Source organism: Mobula hypostoma, chromosome 3, assembly GCF_963921235.1.
Source record: "Mobula hypostoma chromosome 3, sMobHyp1.1, whole genome shotgun sequence".
NCBI lineage: Eukaryota > Metazoa > Chordata > Chondrichthyes > Myliobatiformes > Myliobatidae > Mobula > Mobula hypostoma.
The window spans coordinates 68,965,452-68,981,157 of record NC_086099.1 but is presented as its reverse complement, the minus strand read 5'-3'; the positions used below and the strand labels follow the sequence as shown (position 1 = coordinate 68,981,157).

The 15,706-nt window shown below is 39.4% G+C and overlaps 1 protein-coding gene across 1 annotated transcript in view; it reads right to left on the bottom strand.

Moving 5' to 3' along the window:
• rbm47 (RNA binding motif protein 47) overlaps positions 1-15,316 on the bottom strand; it is a 205,880-nt gene extending 190,564 nt beyond the window's left edge. Inside the window, exon 1 of the mRNA XM_063043265.1 lies at positions 15,197-15,316. The gene's annotated coding sequence lies outside the window, so the exon portion shown is untranslated. The remainder of the gene's footprint in view (positions 1-15,196) is intronic.
• Between the last annotated feature and the right edge of the window lie 390 nt (positions 15,317-15,706).

Below are 15,706 nucleotides of genomic sequence, written 5' to 3'. Positions count from 1 at the left end.
TGATCTCCAGCCTAAGAACTGGAAACCCACACCTAGAATATCTTTTCAAATTCCTTTCTCATTTCTTCTTTTCACTTAGCTTCTTGCCTTTCCCCGTGGGACACTCCCAACAGAAACTTCTTGCCAGATTACTGTAAATGTCATGATGCTATTGGCCACTGATTCCTATTCAAAGAAACTCAACAATGACTCATGAATTATTTACTCTTACCACATCTGGGTCATATCAAGGTCTCTATTCAAAGCAACAGACCTCTCCATGTCAGTTTAGTGATATAGATTTACACCAATAATAAAGGTTGCACTTTTTGCGGATCCTGGGCCAGAAATTACGCAAACCAGAAATGTACCCCCTCTATTGACAGCTAATTTTGGTGATAAATTGCCTTTGTTTTGGATTTCTTGAATTATTATTGAGGAATGAAGGGACCATACTATTTTGATTAAATCAACAGTTCAGAGATATACTGTGTCAGCCTTTGGACACTGGGTGTCGTATATTTCATCACTGTTAACTATTTTCCTTCTTGACAGCTGGTAAACATGAAGCAGGTTGAAGTGAATTTGGGTAAACTTCATCAACACAAACAGGTGGAAGCTTTGCTGGGAAATAATGTCAATAATGTTACAACAATATTATCTCTTGCTGGAGCCCATTGCAAAGACAGATCAAAAATCACAATTAGTGTGTTCAAAGATTTCTAATTTGTCATTGTAAGCTAAGCAAGGAAGGATCTCAGCTTAAAAATACCCATCATATTACAACGGAAATTAGTTGAATAATTTGAAGGTGTTGATGGAAAAGATAAGTATGCATTTGTCACACATTGATAAATTTAGCTGAATAATAGTAATCAGAAGAAACCAACTCAGAGAAACTACTTAACTGGAAAAATGTCAAACTCTAACATCATGCATCACAGTAGAGTATGTAAAACAACATCCAGTACTATCTGAGGGAGGCATTCGAGCTATATATGCTAGGGATGTGTTACAAAAAGGTAATTACAAACTGAAAAGCAGACTATTATATAAGAAACTTGCTTTTTAAAACTGCATTCAAAGAACTATGGAAATTACTGATCTTCAGTAACCCAAGATATACTGAACAATTCCTTAAAAGTGTAGAGAGACTACACTTCTAAATCATTTTAAAGTAGCTCATAATGAACTTCTGTTGTGTTAATTTTAGAACTCTATCCTATCCCCTACTTTTCATTAGTTTAAATGTGTTGAGTGAAAGATCCATTATTATGGATGCAAATAATGTAACATCATTGGCATGTGAACAAAACCATGGACTTTCTATAAAATTTGGTGATGCAGTTTTATTCAAGACAAAAAAATCGATGTTAGCTAAGCTATAGAGTACTGAGGGAGATCTCCTGGTACTATTCTAGGAAGAATTAGGGATATCTCACCATAGCTTGACCACCTTATATCACTTGCACAGCAGCACCAATCTTTTTTGTAGTAAAATATTACCTGCATACTTACCTCATTACAATCTGCAGGGGAGGAGGTAATAACACTGTGTATAATCTATCTGATGTACCTGCATAACAACACGTATTGAAGATGTGGAAAGTGCTAAATAAAAGGAGGTTCTTTTTTAATACGGGCAGGTGTAAGACTAAAGTAACCCTTCAATGTTTAACACTAGCTTCCTTTGAGTGCAGGTAAGTGGAGAAATAATAAATAAATCGAACTGAACCTGAAATGTATTTTCCGCAAAAGAGTACACTGATTCACAGACAGAAATGTTGTGTTTTGGAACTCCAAAACGTAAAATTAATTAAAAGGAGTCCATAATGTGTAAGCTAAGCAAGGAAAAATTTCACTTTTACATGGCGCACACATATGACACACACATTTGACATTCATGCACCATATATGTATAAAACCATAATTAATTATTTAATTGAACAAGAATCCTTGATCAAACAATAGATTTACAATATTACTCAAATATTACTGATATATTAAATATACATCACTCCTCCCTGCTTAGCTATAGACTAACTCAATAGAGAATGCATCTCATCTCAACTAGAGTATATATAGTACATACGTAAACTATATATACAGTACACTATATAATGCAACTACTACATAGACATCCACAGCATAGTAAATTTTAAATTGTCCCATTGGGTGTTAAGGATTTAATTCCGGTGGATGATTTCTTAATCTTGTGGGATAACATCTTTCCTGATAAGAGTGGTCATCCTGCTTGGTAGGTGAGACTTGTGGTTGTGAAAACACTCTCAGGTTTGGGGGCCTCCTCCATGGTGATTGTAGGAGTGGGGTTCTCAGAGTCTCAGAACTCTGAGACTGCAGGAAGTGGTTCTGACAGCTCTAGACTCCTTTCTTCTTTTATCGGTTTTTCTCTGGATCTACTTGGATCCTTGCTTCTTTCCCAGTCCTAGCTTCTTTCTCTCTTTGTCCCACACTTGATCCCTTTCCTTACCCTTGGTTCTTTCATGGTCCCTATCATGGTCTCGCTCACAGACCCGATCCTGCTCACATTCTGTTCCTAGACTTTTTCTTTCTCATGTTCCTTCTCTCTTTCATGCTTTTCTCTTTCTCGTTTATGTTCTTTCTATCTCTTCACTCCTTTTCAACTTGTCTTTCTTTTTCTCTCCTTCATTTTTCTTCTTCTAGTCTCTTGTGAATATCCCTGAATTCGTTACTTTCTCAAGAAATTGGATCTCTTTTATCCTCTTCCATTTCCTACCACTTATGTCATCTTCCTCTTTCTATTCCTTTTTCTTCTTTCTAGGATGTACATCTTGATCATGAGAAGGGCCATTTAGTTCACGAGAGTATTGACAATATCATCTGATGAATCCTCTGTTTTCGTATCTCTATTGACTCCTTTCTTTTTTGGTCTGGTGTAGGTGAGCCCTGCCACAATGGTAACACAATTTGTTCGGCCAGGCCGGTTTCAGTTTAGATGTTGCAATTTTGTTCACGCTAACTTTCATTCCCGACTGCAACACAATTGCATCTCTGTCTGAGGTTTCTATTGAAACAGCTACTTCAAATGATCTTTTAAATTTAAGTTGTGCCTCAGTTGGCAGCTGTTTTTGAATGTTTTCTTATAAGATTCCACAACTAAACGATCTCTCAGTGCATCATTAAGTCCATTACCGAACTGACAATGCTCAGACAATCTCTTCAATTCAGCCACATACGCTGAAATGGAATCCCCTTCCTTTTGATTTCACTTATGAAACCTAAATCATTCTGGAATCAACAATGATTTTGGTTCTAAATGTTTCTGCATTACTTTCATGATATCAGCAAAACTCATTCTTGCTGGTTTGGTTGGAGCAGTCTAAGCAAACTTTATGGCTTTAAATCCAATGCAAAATTAGTATTTATTTCTCATTGACTATTTCATTTGCTTTAAAATACTGCTCAATACATTCAATATACAAAATTAGTTATTTCTTGTGCGATCAAATGCACCTATCTTCTCAATGTAGCTAGCTATTTCTGCTTTTTTAATTTATGATTATTATCACCTGGTTCTCTGTTTATGAACCCATGAATTTGACTGTTTCCTGCCTTTTATTAAACTCAATCATCTTCTCTTCCCCAAGAAGCATGTGCTGTGCTGTTCTTTTTTACTCGACAGTTTCTCACTGCAATTTTAACTCAAACATTTTGCTGCACTTCAACAGGTAGGTCATCTTGCACTTGTTTAAAACTTCCTGATCATCACTGTTATGCTTTGTAAGTCCAAAATATAAAACACAGTAAGTCTTTCACTTCATTTTTACTTTAAGCGAGGCACGCACATATGATGCGGTGGAGCAATGATGTATGCCAGTCAGGAGCGTCATACATATAACCATAATGAATTATTTAAATGAACAAGAATACTCAATCAAACAATATATTTACAATATTACTCAAACATTATTGATATATTAAATACACAAGAACAATATACAGTCTCTCAGTGAATGATAAAATGTGACGTGCAACAATAGATCTCCACAATCTTTTTGTATTAAATGATTATTTGCACAAATTATCAGCTTATTAGCACTATAACCATTTTGCACTGCATTCTAGTGGGAGTTTTTATTCTGTTCCATCGTGTTCTTTCTTGAAAAAATTGTCTCTGCTTTATCTTTAATTTGTGTTTATTGTGTGAATATTGTGTATCTGATGTAATGCATCTGTGATGCTGCTGCAGCTATGTATTTTTTATTTCACCTGTACTTGCACGTACTTGTGCATAGGACAATAAACTCAACTTTGACTGTGTCATGTTAAATCACATATAAACTTGACTCTTGATAGCATCCCCAGGGAGAGCATCTGACAAATTCTCAGGTCATACATGATTCCTTCCAAAATTGTCCAGTTTATCCAAAGTGAGCTCCAATTTGAGCTTTGAAGTCAAGACAGCAATCAGGCAAGGCTGCTTGATGTCAGTGACATTGTTTAACCTGTGATTGACTCCGTTTACAGGCAAACAATGAAAGATAAGCAGATGAGCATTAGGTAGACTCTATTCTCTACTTTCGATGACTTTGTGGATGACCTTGTATTACAGTAACATATATACCAGCGCATGCAAGAGAAAACTTAGCACCTATGTCCTTTGGTGGACAGGTTGGACTCAGAGTCAGCCAGATAAAGACTGAAACCATGACCCTCATGTAGTGCTTTCCTCCAGCGTCGACCTACCCAGCACCGGCAGATTCACCTACCTGGAAAACATCATTTGACACCCAGTCCAGACGCAACAAAGTGGGAAAAGTCTTCAGGTCAATGAGCAACATATGGGGCTTAACCACTTACAGCATCCACACCAAGGTGAAGCTGTACCAGAGCTGTGTTGTGTCCACACTCTGTCAGAATGCTGATACGTGACAGTGAGCGACCTTGCCATGCTGTTGTCATTCCACACCATAAGCCTCCGGAAGATCCTCCATATTTTCTGGCCAAGAAAGATCTCCAAACACACTCTACTCCTTCAGCGTCATCAAGAGGCCATGGCCACAATTATCATGAGGAAACAATGGAGATGGATTGGGCACATAATGAGAAGAGAGTCCGACATCAAGGCAGCACTTCATTGGACCCCCGAGGGCAGAGAAAATGTGGGAGATCAAAGACAGCCTGGCACTGTACCCTGGTGGCAGAAATGAGGACCCTGCACCACACCTGGGGCACATAGAGAAGATGGACAAGGACAGAGAGAGATAGAGGACCTTCATTGCTGCCCTAAATACCAGCGGGGTAATAGGCAGTAAGCAAATAACTAAACTTCAGTCTTAGTGAATGTTATGCCAGGTTTCTATATTCATTAAGAATTTTTTCGTTAAAAGAACAAAATAACTTAGGAGAGTGACTTCAATATAATAATAATATTTAAGCAGCACCTCTATTATATTGAGAAACTGGGGTTTATTAATGAACAAAATGAGCATTTAGGACAATGCAGAACATGGCAGATCAATGATCAGTAACTTTAAACACAATTGTGTTTTAATATACACATCAAAGTTGCTGGTGAACGCAGCAGGCCAAGCAGCATATATAGGAAGAGGCGCAGTCGACGTTTCAGGCCGAGACCCTTCGTCAGGACTAACTGAAGGAAGAGTGAGTAAGGGATTTGAAAGCTGGAGGGGGAGGGGGAGATGCAAAATGATAGGAGAAGACAGGAGGGGGAGGGATAGAGCCGAGAGCTGGACAGGTGATTGGCAAGAGGGGATACGAGGTCCGGGAAGAAAGACAAGGGGGGAGGGGGTGACCCAGAGGATGGGCAAGAGGTATATTCAGAGGGACAGAGGGAGAAAAAGGAGAGTGAGAGAAAGAATGTGTGCATAAAAATGAGTAACAGATGGGGTACGAGGGGGAGGTGGGGCCTTAGCGGAAGTTAGAGAAGTCGATGTTCATGCCATCAGGTTGGAGGCTACCCAGACGGAATATAAGGTGTTGTTCCTCCAACCTGAGTGTGGCTTCATCTTTACAGTAGATGAGGCCGTGGATAGACATGTCAGAATGGGAATGGGACATGGAATTAAAATGTGTGGCCACTGGGAGATCCTGCTTTCTCTGGCGGACAGAGCGTAGACGTTCAGCAAAGCGGTCTCCCAGTCTGCGTCGGGTCTCACCAATATATAAAAGGCCACATCGGGAGCACCGGACGCAGTATATCACCCCAGTCGACTCACAGGTGAAGTGATGCCTCACCTGGAAGGACTGTTTGGGGCCCTGAATGGTGGTGAGGGAGGAAGTGTAAGGGCATGTGTAGCACTTGTTCCGCTTACACGGATAAGTGCCAGGAGGGAGATCAGTGGGGAGGGATGGGGGGGACGAATGGACAAGGGAGTTGTGTAGGGAGCGATCGCTGCGGAATGCAGAGGGGGGGGAGGGATTACTCATTTTTATGCACACATTCTTTCTCTCACTCTCCTTTTTCTCCCTCTGTCCCTCTGAATATACCTCTTGCCCATCCTCTGGGTCACCCCCCCCCCGTCTTTCTTCCCGGACCTCCTGTCCCATGATCCTCTCGTATCCCCTTTTGCCTATCACCTGACCAGCTCTCGGCTCTATCCCTCCCCCTCCTGTCTTCTCCTATCATTTTGCATCTCCCCCTCCCCCTCCAGCTTTCAAATCCCTTACTCACTCTTCCTTCAGTTAGTCCTGACGAAGGGTCTCGGCCTGAAACGTCAACTGCGCCTCTTCCTATAGATGCTGCTTGGCCTGCTGCGTTCACCAGCAACTTTGATGTGTGTTGCTTGAATTTCCAGCATCTGCAGAATTCCTGTTGTTTGTGTTTTAATATGACCTAATAGGACAGTTGATGGGATAAATGCGGACAAATTAGATTGCCTTTATGTACTTATTGTCTTTTACACGAGCAAGAAAGATCAAGGAAGATCTGAACATCTGAAATATCGCTGAAACAATATTACGAAATGATATTATTTGTCATTACAAACACGAGGAATTCTGCAGATGCTGGAAATTCAAGCAATGCCTGGCCTGCTGCGTTCACCAGCAACTTTGATGTGTGTTATTTGTCATGATCTCATTTGTTGTTATTGGGTAGAAATTGATCACTTTTCAAAGGCTCCACAGTTGGCTGTGAAATCTTTTGCAATGTTTTGAAATTAAGAAACATTATATTTTTCACATTAACCCACAAGGACCAGGCAAAAGATTTCTGATCACATTTTTAAAAATTATGCTACTGACTACATTCAAAACCGCTGCTTAGCAATTGACTTTTTAATTTTATAACTGTTGAAAATAACATTATTGATCTTATAATGTTGCATCTGATTGGGTCTGTTGCTGCTTGTTATGTGTCTAAAAGAAATGAAGGATCATAGATCAGTGAAAATGCTAATATGGAGTCACATTACATGGAACAACTTGGACTTACAATATCCTCAATTAATAAAATCCTTCCTCAAGGTCTGGATCTACTTCAGGCCTCTGAAAGATATGCTCGTCTGTATTCAGTGTTCCATGCTGCTCCCCAACAAATGATACAGCAATAAGGACACAAGTAGCTGCCAAGTGTTTATGTGAGATGGGTATTCGATTTGTTTTATGTATAAACTTCCAAAATTAGCATGCTACTGCTACTACTACTACTACGTCGACTCAGGCCTAGGGGGCCGTCGTCCGGCACGATGATGGACTCTCCACTTCTCCCTCTCCCTCATCAGTGTGTTCAGTTCATCTACATTAGCCGCACCGCTGTCTTCTAGGAGCGTGTTGACCACAGTCTTGGGAGGGTGCCCAGGGTTCATCCTCCCATGTTTGGGCTCCCATATGATGACTAGGCTGGCAGGTAGCTCAGAGTGGCGTAGACAGTGCCCGCTAGTTGCAGTCTTCTCACCTCGATTTTACTGGTGAGCTTCGGTAGGTCATCATAGAGCTCGATGTTCGTCATGTGCTGTTGCCAACTCATGTCAAGAGCCATCTGGAGCATTTGTGTATAGCAACCATCTAGAGACTTTCGCATAGTCTTGGTGAGTGTCCACGTCTCACATCCGTATGTGAGAATGGACCCTATGACTGCTATGAAGATCCTCTTTTTAAGCCCTCTGGTCAGGTTTGACTCCCAGATTTCCTTCATGTCATTCATAGCCCTCCAGGCCAGCGCCTTCCGTATCTTTATGTCCTTCTCCAAACTCATCATTCTTGACCCGAGGTACTTGTAGTCAAAGACTTTCTTAATGGTATCATTCTTTATGGTCTTGAGAGTACCTTCGTCGCAGTTAGACGCCATGTACCCTGTCTTTTTAGCGTGCATTCCTCAGAAACGTACCCATTTTAACTAGTTTTGTGCACATTTCTAGTCTCAGTCCCAGTCCCAGTCCCGCCCACCAGAAAAGTAGACTGGGCATTTTTGATCTCGTTAGTCCTGACGAAGGGTCTTGGCCCGAAACGTCGACTGTACCTCTTCCTAGAGATGCTGCCTGGCCTGCTGCGTTCACCAGCAACTTTTATGTGCGTTGTTTGATCTTGATTTACCTGAATATAGGTTTCATTTCCCTGTTGTCTTCTCAGAATGTGATAATTATTTAATGACAGAAAGTGGATCAAAGGTTGCAGCTTACGAATTTGGCAGTAATTAACAATACAATGAAAATATATAATGCTGAAAGTAGTGACCTATGTGTGAATTAGTTATATAACCCTGCACCCCACCCCCCCAAACCCCAGTCAGAGGTTTTCTTTTCTATTGACACCTGTTGTCACCACTTCCTCAGAGTGCTATCTAAATGTCAATAAATACCACTGAAAGTGATAATGGCTTTCCAAATTAGTTAACACTTTCTGTATTCCTCTGACTCAAAATGCTTAATGTTTCATAAATAAAGAATACTCAAAAATGTACAAGGTGATTAATTTCTGAAATTATGCCACATTGTTCTCCTTTGTTTCCTCTGTTACCTTCATATAGAATTTTATATACATACATATATATACACACACACATATATAAATTTTTTCACACACACATACTTTTTTATCCGAGCACTATCATGAAACCAGCCACAATTATGTTTAGAAGCCAGTTAGCCATTCAAATACCATATCTTTACTCACTGTCCAGGACACAATGTTCTTTAACAAAATAGTTCACTTTGTAAATATTGAAGTAGCTTGTGACTTAAAAACAAAGTATCAGAGCTAATGAGAAGGCATGCAAATCCGAACTTTTGATTTATTCTTATTGTAATTCTACATCCTTTTGAACACTTGCTTTTTTTTTAAGAATTGTTGTGAACAGGTCACAAATTAGATATGTTATAACTGACAGCAAAATTGCCTGCACCATTTAAAAAATTATATCAAATCTACTTCTTTTAACAAAGTATACCTGTTGATGAAGAAATATGAAGTATCTCCAAGGGTTCCACAGTAGCAGAGTGGTTAGCGTGACACTTATACAGCTGGGGGCATCGGAGTTCGGGGTTCAATTCCAGCGCAATCTGTAAGGAGTCTATGCGTCCTCCCTGTGGAATGCTCGGGTGTTCTGGCTTCCACCCACAGTCCAAAGTCATACTCGGTAGGTTGTGTGATACTAACCAATAATGAACTGAAATATTCTGTGGAAAGTGAAACTAATCAATTTGAAAACCATTATTTGGAATGTTCATTTGCCACCCATCAAATTTCTCCTTCCCTTGTAACATTCCAATGAAATTGTTCCTTCTGGGACACATTGGTTTACTTCTCCATCTCCACCAATATTCACTCCTGTTGATGGTACTAACAGGTTAATGGTTTGGCACAGGCTAGATGGGCCAAAGGGCCTGTTTCTATGCTGAAGTGTTCTATCACTCCAACAGAGTTGCGAAAATGCAACCTTATACTTCTATCTCATCCCTTGTAACTATTCAGGATTCCAAATATTCCTCTCAAATGAAACAGCAATTTACTTGTTTTTCTTGAAATATACTGGATTCATTAATGATAATTATCTAGACAGGGTAGATGTCTGGTGAAGTAGTTCGGTTTAGGATAACCTTTCCCTATTCCGTCACTTTTATTTTACATCCCACTCTCACTCTAACCTCTCTGTCTTTAGCCTCTAACACAGTGCTAATGAGCTGAATATAATCTGTTGGAACAGCATCTCATCTTCCAACTGGCCACGTTATAGCCTTTCAGACAATTCATTTCAATGATTTCAGAAACTGAAATATATGAGCTTGAGCCTTTTTGCTTTTATTTCAGATTTTCAATATCTTCTTTTGGCAAATTCAAACAATGATTCTGCTTCTTCAACTTATCTCTCCTTTAGAGTTATATTTCTTTACTTTTCTCAATTGCCACCCTCTATCTCTTTGTATTCTCAGTCCATTTAAATCATCATCTGTCCCCTCTATCACAGACTTTCCCTTTTCCTCTCTCTTACCCTTATCACCTTTTCCAACTGTTCACAGTACTGTTGAAAAAGCATTCACCTGAAATTAAATGAAAATTTTATTCTCTCTCCATTAAAACCCCCTAACCTGCTAAGAGCTTGCAGAAATTGCCATCTGTACTTCAGTTTTCCATTCCTAATTACCTCTTGTACAGTAGATTTTTTGTGATCTTAGCTGGCTGAAGACTGTCACTAACCTTTTCCTCAGGGAAATAGCAGAGAAACCATCTTTTTTTTCTAGACAATTCCTTGGAAATGCGAATGACTTGGCTCATTTCCAACGTTATGGGTTCCTTGGTGACTGATAAGGCCAATATAGGAGCCACAGACTCTTTCACAGATGATGCAGGATGCGTCAGACAGGTCAAGCATATGGTACAAATGAGCTAGTACACATCTGTTGTTTTTCTCAGTCCGTATGCATACATCCAATGCATAGAGTGGAGATTATAAATATCATTCTGAATGTTCTTTCTCCATTTGCAGCAGTCATAGTTCAGAAAATTCAAGGATGTTGAAGAGAAAGTATCAGCAATAATGAGGCAGTTGTGAAATGTTTTACCAAGTCTGTCATGTTGCAATTGGATAAAGGATTGCACAACTGTTTTAAATATTTACTGAATGAACTGTAGAAATAAATGTCACAATCATGCATCATCCCATTTCCTTTTCCATTATTAATCTAAAATGGCTTTCTTCTAGACTTGCTTAGTAGTATTTAGGTGACAAATCTAAAGTGTTCATAGTTTCAGATTGCTTTGTTTATAAATATCTAAAAAAAAGTCATGCCAATTTTAAAATTAATCCTTTTCTCAGAAATTACTTAAAGTCATTGTCAACACAATAGGCTGTGGTAAATCTGTTCAGGCCTTAATGGCAACACAGTAGTGCAGTGGTTAGTGTAAAGCTATTACAATGCCAGTGACACAGGTTCATTTAACTGCTGTCAGTCAGGATCTTGTATGTTCTCCTTGTGACTGCATGGGTTTCTTCCAGGTGCTCCAGTTCCATTCCAAAGAGATATGGGTTCATATATTAATTGGACACATAGGTGTGATTGGGCAGCACAGGCTGCGCTGAATCTCTAAGTAAAATAAATAAATCTCTGCAAATGGAAAAACTCACCTTATCTACAGTATTCATTAATCATACACCATACCTGGTGTCTGACCACCCAGGTGGGGCACTGCAATTATCACTAGTGCTACTTTTATTGTTAAGTACCCTCATTTCATCCCAGTCAAAGCAAGGCTGTACATTTCAGCTTCATGGTTAGAAGCGTTAACAGTCTACATTTTGTTGTTTTATTTGCTTGCAGTATATGGAGGTAAATTCTCATCCACTTAACAAAATGGACTCATGAAGCGATGAAGCCACTCCAGTGCCTTCATGGACCATGTCCCGGAGTAACTTTTTTCTTATGATTGCAACATTTTACATTTCAGTTTGAAAATTCTTAGCATTCAACATAGATGATATTCAATATACAATAATCATTTTACAGTTAATTGTTTCAAGCTCCAGTTCCACAGTTTGAAATCATCCCAAACCTTTGATTATTAGATACTAGTGAACAGAGCTCATCATCATCCCACCATTCTGTGGTGTAATTTAAAATTCAAAGTCTAGAAACTTGTCATTTTCTTAATGTGCTAAGTAGGTGTTGCATGTGATTGATGCCCAATGGATTTCCCTGCAAAAATTGTGAAATTGATTACAAACACAACAAAAATATTGCAATGGCAGTTTGCACACCAAATCATGCAGTTTCCATTGTATTTGGACCTCACAACTGCTGTACCATCACCACATGATCATCCAGAAATGCATCAGATATTGAGCAACATTTCTTATAACAGCCACGGATTAATTGTATAAAAGGCTACAATGATGGACAAAGAAAATACTGTGAAGCACACGATGATCGTCTGTCTCGATACCCAATTGAATTAGATGCATTAGTGGTGTAATGTCAAGGCATAATATAGGGTGATGAAGAGATGTATAATCACCAAGTTGCAGCTCAGTTGTGGTTAGTACAGAAAGGTAACCAAAGTGATGTAAAGTTCTGCTGATGAAGTCTCCTGTATTCTATTCATTGAAAACTGACACCGCCAGATGCGGTATGCAGGGCATCAATACAACACACCCTTCCATTGATGCTTTATTATAAATTCCTCAGTGATGTGCTTCAAATTGTTCTGTGCAATGTTCATCAAAAGTCAGAGATTGCACTCAAAAGCACCAAATTACACCAGTCAGGGTAGATGTGTATGCTGGTCATCTGCAACGTCATTAGGTGCATGACTGACTGCTGATGGATTATCAACCATTCTTAGAAAAATCATACACAGAAGGGTCAACGTAATTTTATGAAAGAGAATCTATATTTGGCAGATTGAATTGAAACTGTCACTGGCATGGTAACAGTGCTATACTAACTGCTACGTTGCCATGCTACCCTGGACTGCTCCTCTCCTACTTATCATATGCCTATCCCCCCCTCTACTTATTTCCCTGTTGTACTGTAATTTTTAAAAATTCTGTCTCAGACACCCATTAAATTCTCCTGCTAATAACTTGTATTCAGGGGTTGTTTACAGTAGCCAATTAACCTACCAACATCTATATGAGATGTGGGAGGAAAGTGGTTAAAAACACACGTGGTCACAGAAGAACATGTGAACTCTACAAAGACAACACACAAGGTCAAGATGAAACCTTGGTCACTGGCGACAGCCCAACACTGTGCCACCCACTAACGTAGAACCAGGGGCATTGTTTCAAAATGGAGATGAGGGGTTTTTTTTCTCTCTCAAGAATCTTTAGAATTCTCTATTTGTGTGAGGTGGAAGTTATTGAATAAATTCTAGACAGAGGATAATAACAATTTGAATTACAAATGAGTCAAAGGGCAAGGAGAATAGAGCAGTAAAGTGGTGTTGAGATCAAGACTGGATAAGCCATTATCTTAAAGGAATGGTGGAACATGGTCTGATGATCGACTACTCTTGTTTTTTATGTGCTCAGATCATGTCTCAGTAGTCATAATATCACTCAAAAACAATCACCAAAACAGACTCCACCCTGAGTGAAACTTCCTCCACGTATGATTTGCGTTTTAAAATCATGGCACATTAATCCAGCTTCCATCCTACTTTATATTGTACTCTGTCCAGTATCATATTATCAGTAACATTATGCAATTAATTGATCAAAAGCATTTGCCATTCAGTCCTTGGGGTCTTTGGACTCCCAATTTAATTATACACCATTTCCACCCCCTCTCACAATAGGTCTCTAACCTGAAAAGTTAATTCTGTCTCTTTCCAAAAATGCTGTCTGACCTGCACTTCCAATGATTTTCAATCCCATTCCCCTAGCTATTTTCCATTCTCTTGCACAAACCTATGATCTCACCCTTGAACAATTTGCATTATGTATTAGACCATAAGACATAGGAGCAGAATTAGGCCACTTGGCCAATTGACACTGCTCCGCCATTCATTCATGGCTGATTTATTATCCCTCCCAACCCCATTCTCTCCGTAATCTTTGACATCCTTACTAATCAAGAACCTATTAACTTCCGCTTTAAATATACCCAATGATTTGGCTGTCAGCACTCAGTGGCAATGAATTCCACAGATTCACCATCCAACGACTAAAGAAATTCCTTGTATTCTGAGGGTGTGCCCTCTAGTCCTCGTCTCTCCGACTACAGGAAACATCCTCTCCATGTGTGCTCTACCCAGCCCTTGCAATATAAGTAATGTTTCAATAAGATCCCTTATCATTCTTCTAAACTCCAGCGAGTGCAGGCTCAGAAGCATCAAATGCTTCTTCTACACTAATCCTTCCATTCCTGGGATCATTCTCGTAAACCTCCTCTGCACCCTCTCCAATGCCAGCACATTAGCAGCACGGTAACGTAGTGGTTAGCATATGCTTTACAGTGCCAGTGACCTGGGTTCATTTCATGCCGCAGCCCGTAAGGAGTTTGGACCTTCTGTCCGTGACAGCGTGGGTTTCCTCTGGGTGCTCCGGTTTCCTCCCACAGTCCAAAGATATACCAGTTAGTCAAATAATTCGTCATTGTAAATCGTCCAGTGATTGGGCCAGGGTTAAATCGGGGGTTGCTGGGCGGAATAAGTTGAAGGACTGTTCCACGGTGTATCTCGATGGATGAAATCCTTTCCTAGATAAGGGCCCACAACTGCTAACCATATTCCAAGTGCGGTCTGACCAATGTCTTATAACGCCTCCGGGCTACTTCTAGCGTCTTCGCTTTATTCCAGGTAAAAGTAATAATACTTAAAAAACACTGTACTCATGAGAAGTTTACGACCTATTAACTATGCTATAAAGATAAATGTGTCATCAATACCCATCAATTACCAACCTTCATTTTTAATTTATTTGGACGGCAATACAAAAAGCGGAAAATCTTCAGCAATCTTATGATTCGCTTGACACCTTCATTACGTACTCGATAATAGTGACTGTTATATAAAAAAGAAAATCACTTGTGACAAACAAGTTCACAAGTTTCTGTTTGCTATGGAGTACAAACTGATTGCGAAATGATGTTCGACTCCGACACTAATATTTACACGTATTTCATCACTCTCCAAACGAAATCCAAATTTAGTTCTGAGAAAAATCTCTCGATGTGATCAATATTAGTTCTAAACTTAACAAACAAGTTTAATTCTCGAGTTTGGTACTGGAACTATTTTAACATAAGTGGTTTAAAATAAGGTTTAAGATCTGTACCTGCGACCGAACTCACTGGTGGTAGATACCCGCCGCTGCCTCGATGACAGTGTTTCTCCAGAGACAAATCACTAATTTGTCACCAATTTACATCTATATTATGTAAAAGAACTAAAACCGAAAACCTATCCCGGGAAGGAGGAAGTGATTCGGAATCTCAGTGAATCAGGAAGCGCCAGTGATATTAATGCGGCCTTGAAATGAATTAACATTAGCGTTGTTTTAAAGTTCAAATCACTATTCCTATTTGTGTAAAAACTGTTCACCCCACCTCTATTCTAAGAAACTATAGATAAGTTTTGAATTTGGATATTAAAGCGGGTCATTCGAGCAACTAAATGAATGTGAATTATTAAGTTAGTGTAAGGAAAATCATTGAGAACGATGCACATTTCAGTAGTTTTTATTTTTAATTTAAAACGCGCTGTTAGCCACGGGCTCCAGGAATGTGCAGGATAAAATACAGCACTTCTCTAAAAGTGCGGCTTTTTTGAAGTTGAACAACCTTCT